At 39.1% G+C, this 9,587-nt stretch overlaps 1 protein-coding gene across 3 annotated transcripts in view; it reads right to left on the reverse strand.

Moving 5' to 3' along the window:
* Positions 1-4,234, reverse strand: part of ADGRF1 (adhesion G protein-coupled receptor F1) — a 47,174-nt gene extending 42,940 nt beyond the window's left edge. For all 3 annotated transcript variants that reach the window (XR_012517269.1, XM_010333978.3, XM_074397873.1), the window contains exon 1: positions 4,083-4,234. The gene's annotated coding sequence lies outside the window, so the exon portion shown is untranslated. The remainder of the gene's footprint in view (positions 1-4,082) is intronic.
* Between the last annotated feature and the right edge of the window lie 5,353 nt (positions 4,235-9,587).

Raw genomic sequence — 9,587 nt, forward strand, 5'->3', positions numbered from 1 at the left:
GTCTCAGCCTCCCAAATTTCTGGGATTACAGGTGTGAGCCACCGCACCCAGCTGAAGAATGTGTTTTCTGTAAAAAGATTGCAAAACATTCTTCTACATTTTCTTCTAACACTTCTTTAGTTCTTTCAATTATTTTTAATACACTTACATCTTTAACCTTTCTTAAGTTAATTTCGGTTTGGAGATGAACTAAGTAAATCTTCAATCTTTCTGGAGCTTATTTAGGTTTTCAGATTTCCTTTCATTTCCTCCAAGTGAATAGCTAATTTTGCCAACTGTATTTCCCAACTAAACCAATTTTTATCTAGAACACTTTGATAATTCTTTATCAATTTTATCTATTTTTTTAAATTTTATTTTTAATTGACAATAATTGCACACCTTTATAGGGTACCTAGTGATATTTTGATATATAATATACAGTGATCAGATAAGGGTAATTAGCATATCCATCATCTCAAATGTTTATCATTTCTTTGTATTGGGAACATACAATATTCTCCTTCTAGCTATTTGAAACTACATATTACTGTTAACTATAATCATTCTGCAGTGGTATAAAACACTAGAATTTATTCCCTCTATGTAGCTGTAATCTTGTTTAATGAGGCCCACCTTTTCCTATAAAATTCTGACCTAATGGACGCCGCATTTCCAGACGAACTCTTATTGCCCACAGACCAGGAGATACCCAGGCAGAGGAGTCGCCAGCGTCGCAGTCCCAGCCGGTGCGGCTGTTTTGGCCCCCACGGGGCTGATTCCGCCCGCGCGGCTGCTGTGACCACTCCCTGTTGCTGCGGTTCTCCGGACAAAAGCCACTGGTCTGGGAGCCCTCTTAGCTGGCGAGCAGAGCCCTGAGACGGCAGAGCTGCCGATTCAGCTGAAATAGCGAGTCAGGCCAGGAGATTCCTAGGCAAAAAATCCGCCAGGAGCCGGCGCCGCAGTTCGAGCCGACTCCGTGAGTCGCAGCACAGGAGATCCCGGCGCCTTTTCAACAAGCGACCGGAACGCGGGGTCGTTCAACTTAAAAGAAAAGACCTAAATATATTTTTAAAATTCTACTGCTATCTTCATCTTTTACCAATTGCCTGCTTAATTAATACCTTGGTCAACATCATAAAAGAGTGTGATATACCTAAAAAGTATATCATTGTCTTATCAGAAATAATTAGCTTGATTCTCTAAGAGATTAAGTATAGGAAAATTTCCAAGTGGAGTCAGGCTGCATGTAGTACAAACAATGTAAAAGGTTTTCATGGAAAACACTCTCTTTACCCAAAGCTTTGCAGGGGTGAATCTGTTCTATTATGACAGGCTGTCCTAACATCACAAATGTATAATAAACATCTGCTTATCCCAAAACAATTAAGAAACTTACCAGGTTTTAAAGTTTTGTCTTATGAGAAAGAAGCAAAGAATAAGAAAATTTTCTGAAAACTTGAGTCTTCAGATTTGTGAACCTCTAGAGATTAAAAACTGACATTTGCACTGAGACCAAGAAGACACCATGAGGATTTGATAAAAATCATCAGTAAAATTTAACTGTAGTTTGCAGTTTTAGGACTGCATACCTCATTGCTGTTAAACTCTTTGCATTTTATTTCTTTAACTGACTACACATAGGAAATTTATTATAATTCTATGAAATGCTAGGGCATTTTCCACTTCTATTATTAATTCCTATGGATTTTCATTCTAAACATGTGAGAGTCCAGTTTCCATCAGCCACTGACCAAGAGCCTCTATGAGATTATCTGTGGCTTACTAGGGAGGGGATGTAATAAGAAGGCTTCCCCTTCTTAGTGGTTTTGTGTACTACGGCACAAATTTACCAAGGCTTGAACCCAGCTGTGAATGGAAGAGGGTATGTTTCAGATCACGATGCTGTAGAACTTTGATACTATTCCTCCAAGATTCTAAATTGTTTTCACAGTTATTAAAACCATGTATCTCTGGGCACCGTGGTTCATGCCTATAATCCCAGCACTTTGGGAGGCCAAGGTGGGCGGATCATTTGAGGTCAGTAATTTCAGACCAGCCTGGCCAACATGGTGAAACTCCATTTCTACTAAAAATACAAAAATTAGCTGGGCATGGTGGCGGGTACCTGTAATCCCAGCTACTCAGGAGGCTAAGACAGGAGAATTGCTAGAACCCAGGAGGTGGAGGTTGAGGTGAGCAGGGATTATACCACTGCACGCCAGCCTGAGTGACAAAGTGAGACCCTGTCTCAAAAACAAATAAATTAAATCATGTATCTATCCAGTCAAGAACTCTGAAGGCCTTGAAATCTTGTGAGCACTACCCTGCTAAGATAAACACAATCTAAGAAAATCCCAAGACATACGTATTTGGGAACAGCGTTTCCCCTTCTCTATAGCTATGCGTGTTCCCTGCCAAAGAACATTAAAAAGAGAACCAGACAAAATATTCTGAAAATTGCAAATATAAACATTTAGATTGAGTAGGTTACACAATACACAGTTTCATAAGGATGGCCTTAAGCAAAATGGCGAATTCAGTGACACTTGTTCTGGGGCTGCCACTCCCCCATTTTCTGAGTCATGCACCCTTGTGACACACACTTCTACCCCTGCTAATCTCTCAGATACCCAGTATGTCTTGCTTGCTGCAGTTTTTACTTACTGTGAACCAAAGCACTAAAATCACTTACTTATATCCTAATTTGAATGAATATGTTCATTTACTTTTTCTAGAAAGATGTTTGTATTCCTTTAGTTATGAAAGACATCAGAAGGCACATTGTTGTGAAAGTATGGTGCTTTCCTCACCCTCAGTCCAGCAACAGACAGACCCTCTCATAGGGACACTGTCCCTGTCTTTTAAGAAATTTGCTGTCCTTTTGCAGAAGCAAACTATATGAGGCATCCAACAATAATTCACGTCAGCTTGGGATTGTGCACCAAAGGTGAGTTTGCAAGCTGAGCTTGTCAGAATCCACAGGCATACACTCTTTCCGATCTTTACGCTATTGGCACCATTTTACAAATGAAATAGCCAAGACAAGACAACTAAATAATTTGCTCCATGTTTTACTGCTTGTCAACGGTTGGATAAAGTATGATGGGGCCATTATTAGAAAATTGTTTTCAATTTTGATTATTGTTGGATAATGAGTGGTGTTTTCTTAATGAAAAAAAGAACATAATAAAAGGTTTGTTTTAATATTCCAATGTATTAGATGTACTTATATTTATTTATGTTTATTCTCTCTCTGTTTTTAATCCCCAGCCCTTGAATGCTATTATCAAGCTGAGCTTAATGGATATCACCATGAAAAAGCCAAAGTCATCACTTCTCCATGCCTCTCCCACCTTGACCTTCTTTCTATACCTCCTTCAGTATAGAAACATCATGTGTCTCTGGCATGGTACCTTACATAGGCTATCAGGTTTATGTAAATGGATTTTTCATGAAAAAGAAGAAAAAAAGAAAATCATAAATTTTCAAGGCCTACGCTAAGAAAATATGGTGTGTCATTTTATATTTATTTGGGGAAACAGTAGGAAAAATGGTTAAGGGAGTCAATTCTAGGGTTTTTTCAAGTCCTGGGAAGGAGTTAAATTGAGAAGTACGGGCATATACGGATTCAGGCAAAGCTTAAACTAATTCTCCCAAACGTAAAAATAGGCTTAATTCTCTCAAGTATAGTTTTATTTTAAGAGATTGCTATGGTTAACATATTAAGGATTGGTGAAAACCATACGACTGATATTTTAACAAGTATCTTTGGTGGGGTCCTTTTTATCCTAGTCTACCTCCCTGGCGCATCAGAGAATGGGGGTCCCGCATTATCACAGAGGGAAGAGTATGCTTTGATTCAGAAAACCTGGAGCTTGAGTCTCAGCCAATCACTTCGTTATATTAGTAAGAGGGTTGAAATCCGTTGTTTCTGCTCATTGCTTTTTCAACTCTGTTCCCTTATTTAACCATCTTTGGGAAATGAGATATTAAAATCAGAAGTTTTTTCAAGGAGAGAAAAAAATAACCTCAGATTAACAGGTAGTATTGGTTATAGTAATACACATTCTTAGCAATCAAACTATAGTTATTGGGCTTACCTGGTGAGCCCTCTCTTGACACCACAACTCCAGGAGCCTTCCCTTCAGTATACTCGTGGCTCAATCACTTCTTAGGATGTTTGGAAAGAAAGTATTAGTATCTGAGCCAAGCAGCTCACTGGCATGAACACAGGCTCACTGATCCATCAGCAGCTCCTGGCACGCATTGCTGCCTGTGCAGGTAGACAAGCCCAGGACACACCCCCTTCAAGAAGGAAACAAAATACTTTCTGCTAGCTCCCTCTCCCCCTTAAAGTATCAGGTCTGGTAAGAGGAAGGAGCGCAGAGCTCAAGACTTAATGATTCTCCCAGCAGATGTAGATGAGTGTCTGAAATCACAGAAGGGAAATGGGAGAGGAAAAGCTCTAGGGGAACATGGAACACTTTTGCCCTCGATTGGTTTACTGCGAAATGTTACTCCACCAAGTCTTCCTGTCTAGCCTCTTAACACATTGGGTCATACCCTACAAAGCTGAAGGAATGTAGCCCTTCATGTGTAATTCCAGTGAGGAGAGATAGGTAATTCCTGTGGGGTAGATTAGGGGTAGATATTTTTTTTCCTTTTCCAACTTTTTCATTTAAGGCTGAAGAATCAACTAGCTACTTTCCCAGATAAAACAATGTCAGACTTCTTGGTGGGGTAGTACCGCAGGGGCTGTGGCAAAAGACAGCAACAGGTGGATGCTGGAGTGAATGCTTTTGGTATGTTGTCCTTAGAAAACCTAAAGTGAAACCTGATTAACTTCTTCAGTAAAGATTTGTTTTCTTTCCAAAGAGTCATCCAGTTTAAAAACTACGAAGGGTCAAGATTATTATGTGCTATATCTTTAGCCACATTGGGTCATAAATTACCTTTGGTCAAGATAATGAGATACTAGCAACTATGTCTAAATTAGCAATTTGTCATTCTGTTATGGAATAATGAAGGGGATAATAATATGTTAATTCTCAAAAATCCCACCAAAAAGAAAGCAAAGGATATCTCTGAATTTAATCGATTTATTAATTTTCTTTTGTTTCCTTTAAGCACTCCACATTTTACAAATGATTTGAGCTGGCTTACAATGCAAATGCACAAAACAATATAGTATGAGAATAAAAATGTAAAAATCATTATAAAAAGGGAAACTATAAAACTAAACTATAAAACTAAAGAGTCAATTAAGAAAAGTAGTGCAAGTAATAATCCCTGAGATTATTGTTTCATAAATTTGAAACTTATCTCTAGGGACAGAACTTCCTAACAGTTACATAAAAAGGGAAGCTAGTCAAGTACATTGTTCTCACAGTAAGAAAAGAGGAAGCATCTATGTTTTCATGAAAGAGTAGGTAAATTCTAATAGAAACATATTTTTTAGAGTGAACAATATTCCCCTTCAACATTTGAGCTTCTAATTGGATGTTGAAGACCTTTAGTGCCATGCGGACCTAAAGCCAGTATGACCCTCTTGTCTTCCACACCAACTGGACCAGTGATCCATATTGTACTCGTCATGATTGCATCTGGGTCTAGCCCATTGAAAAAGTTATCAAGAGAATGGAGCTTACCTGACAAATCTCACCTGTCAGATAAGCTCAAGCTTCAGCCGTTGTTCCTTTGTCCTCCATCAACCTGGGTGGAAAAAAACTAATCTCATATTTTTGTCCAGTTAATTCCATTCTCCTTCTGCTTGTTTTCTGCAGAGTTTCACCTGTTTCACAGTCCACCAGTTATAACTGTAGACCAAATTTGCATTCCAAAAGGTCAAGGACTTCCAGAAATATATACTCTTACTCAGCAGGTTCAATGTCTAAAGTTTTAAAATAAGAGATGTCATCTTTTCAGTTCAGTATCATCCCTTTCCTATTGTCTATATTAAATTGCAAGTGTTTGAAGTAATTCACTGGCATCTTAGTAGAAATGTGTTTATAAAATGGAATTAATAATCTGCTAATCAGTTGGGCAAGAATGTGGCCATGGAATTGGGTGGAAGCAGCTAAAAGTCAGACAAAATGACTAACTAGTGTGGAGTTTAAGTTGGTGAGGGCTTGAAGCTGAGATGGAAGTTTTGTTACCCACTTTCAGCTCATTGTGTCATTAAAGCCCAATACCTTCCTAGGGGCCAAGATATGGCCCTGAGAACCAAAGGAAACCCTACAATGTCTCATTAGACCAAAAACAATTTCGCAGACACTAGTAGGTAAGATAACCAGTAGACCTCAATGATTCCATGAGTATATTGATTTTGGAGAAAATCTGAATCCAAACAAATGAATGCATTTAATGGTCTTTTAATTCTGTATTTAATAGAAGGAAGTCATAGTATGTCCAATAAGTTTCATAAATAAGGTGTGTTTTTGAAACTGATGACTCACCAGTAAGCAATTTACTCACCCCTTCTAATTTCCTCCTAAGAATTTGTTAGTGCGTGCAATTCTAAATTCCTCAATACTTCCTGGTAAGTTTGAGGAGCTCTCTGGTCCTTGCAAAGGACACCGAGCAAAAGGAAGCAGCATGAATTTAAGCACTGTGGCCCCATTCAAACATCTCGTCACCTTAAGAGCTCGGGTTAAACCTAACCTTCTCAGTGCAGAGCTGTGGAACTTTGTTTCCCCTCTAGTTTGATTTTAATGTTTCACAGGCATGAACAAGGTGTTCACTTGCGCATAGGAAGACAGGTAAACAAATGTATTTTGGTTCATCCGATCAACTTTACATTCCACAAATGCTGAAAGAAAACAAGAAGAAAGGCCTGGAGTGAGGAAGAGCTTCAAGCCTTCTAACTTCATCTGTTTGTGTTGGTTTAGTGAGAAGTTCAATGGTTTGGTTTCCCAGCAAAAGAGCAGGGTAACACAATTGAAGAGCAACAAGCCTGAGCCCCGGGAGAAAGAAAAATGGTAAATGGAATCATGCTATTGGAACTAGTTATCTAAATTCATATGTCAATAAACTTTCCCTGAGTGACTACTGGGTGTGAGACAATATTTAAATTAGACAGATGAGCAGGTGGACCAGAAAAGGACAGAAATTCAATTAGAGGAGAAGGACCCTGACGGCCATGTCCATCCATCGAAAGTGCTGGGCATTCTTTGGGCCTGGTCATAGAGAAGTTTTACCCCAGGGGCTGCAAACACAAATGGCAGACTTGAGTGATGTGGTGATTCAAGGGTGTAAAAGGTCCTGGACTGTTTCAGATGGCTTTATTTCATAGTTGCAAAATATTTGAAAGCAACATATATGCATATGTATATGTATATGTTGCAAGTATAATTTTTTTTAACTAAAAGGAGGAGTAAAAAAGAGAAGAGTTGAGTATAAACTGTAAATATCAGCAAGAAAGTTTTTCTGACTACCATGATAAAAGTCTTATAAAAGCTGATACAGGCTCTTCACATTCGGAAATAGGGCCTAAAATAAAGAGAGGTGGGGTTTGAAATTATGAAGCCATTTAAGGACAAGCATTGGATAATGTGACTTATGAGAAATTGCTTTTATTGGATGGGTAGGGTGTCATTGTGTTATAACTGAGACCTGGACAGCTAATTAGAGGAAGAAAAGAACTATCAAGCACTTAGTATCAACCAACATTTTGTTGTTTTCATTGAGACAGGGTCTCACTCTGTTGCCCAGGCTGTATTTTCCATTCTATTTGTATTTTCCATTCTATTTGTATTTTCCATCTGTCTTTAGGAAGCAGTAGAGAATAGGGTAACAGATGGCATGATCTCAGCTCACTGCAACCTCCACTTCCTGGGCTCAAACGATCCTCCAGCTTCAGGCTCCCAAGTAGCTGGAGCCACAGGCGTGAGCCACCAATGCCCAGCTAATTTTTGTATTTTTTGAGAGACAGGGTTTCACCATGTTGCCCAGACTGGTCTCAAACTCCTAAGCTCAAAGCAATCTGCCTGCCTCAGCTTCCCAAAGTGCTAGGATTACAGGTAAGCCACATGGCCGGCTAAGCCAACATCTTATTTTTTAATTATTTTTTTAATTTGTATGGGCACATAGTGGGTGTATATTTTTATGGGGTACATGAGATATTTTGATATAGGCATACAGTGTGTAACCATCACCCCAAACCTTTGAGGTTATGCAATATCATTTCTTTGTGTTACAAACATTCCAATTATACACTTTAAGGTATTTTTTAAATGTTTGATAAATTGGCATTGACTATGGTCACCCTGTTGTGCTGCCAAATACTAGACCATATTTCTTCTACCAATATTTTGGTACCCATTAACCATCCCTACTCCCCCACTGCCCACTATCCTTCCCAGCCTCTGGAAATCATTACTCTTTTCTCTATCTCCGTCAGTTTAATTGTTTTAATTTTTAGCTCCCACAAACAGTGAGAGCATGTGAAGTTTGTTTTTCTATATCTGGCACCTTTCACTAAATGTCCTCCAGTTCTGTCCTCATTGCAAATGACAGGATGTCATTCTTTTTTTGTGTGGTGGATCATCCAACATTTACTGAGTATTTCCTATGTGCCAAGTACTGTTGTGATCAGTTTTCACATGGTTTTATATTCCCTGCAACCATATTTTATAGATAAGGGAGTCAAGGCATAGAGCTGTTAAGTGAATGGTGAGCCAGAAAATCTACACCACCTGACTCCAAAGTCTGTTCTGTTACCCGATTCTCTACTACTTCCTAAAGACAGATGGAAAATACAAATAGACGTGTCCTAACCTTGCTAAATAACCAAAGAAAAAGAAAAGGCAAGCACAGGTACTGATAAGACAGAACATTCTTATCATCTGAATCTTCCAAAATAAATTAGAGAGCCACGAAAGTCCTGCAGAATCCACACTGCGTTTTATTTAAGAAGCAAGCTTCAAGTGTCACTAAATTCAAGGTCCTAGGTAAATTTGGCAGAGTCAGTCAAGACACTATCTATGGGCTTTAATCAGTTCAGAATGTACAGTATTTGGATGCCAGAGATAGCACCGAGAAGAGAAAGCTATGACCTATAAGATAAATGATAAGCTTCTCCCCCTCACTCTGTGTTTAAAATGAGAATTATACAGTACCAAGAAGTTCACGTCTCCAAGCTCAAAAGATCCTCCTGAGGCCACAGGAAATGTACAGCTGCAGGCACGAGAACACATGCCCTGCAATCACAGGATGCACAGGAATTCTACAGGGTCAGGGAAGCCTCAAAGGAGAATCTGCTACATATTACAAGAATCCTGCTTTTCACCACGCAGGTTTTAGAGTTCCAGACCCCTTACAGTAAGTTGCATTTCTCCACCAGCCTAAAGGATCAGAGAAAAATAGCACAAGCAAGGCTTCTGGAAAACACTCATGAGTCTGCTGGATTAGAGGCTAACACCCACCAGACTCAGAGTGTGAAGGGTCCATTCCTGTGGATGAGAAGCTCTCCTAGAACAAAATTAAGCTGATTCCGTCCCTGGACATTTGGACGTCATGGTTGTGCTCAACTTCCTCGTGAGGACAAACATCTGAAGATGTGACCTGAGATTAGGACATTATTTTTCACATAAGTATTGTTTCAACAA

The sequence above is a fragment of the Saimiri boliviensis genome, chromosome 4 (assembly GCF_048565385.1).
Source record: "Saimiri boliviensis isolate mSaiBol1 chromosome 4, mSaiBol1.pri, whole genome shotgun sequence".
Lineage (NCBI taxonomy): Eukaryota > Metazoa > Chordata > Mammalia > Primates > Cebidae > Saimiri > Saimiri boliviensis.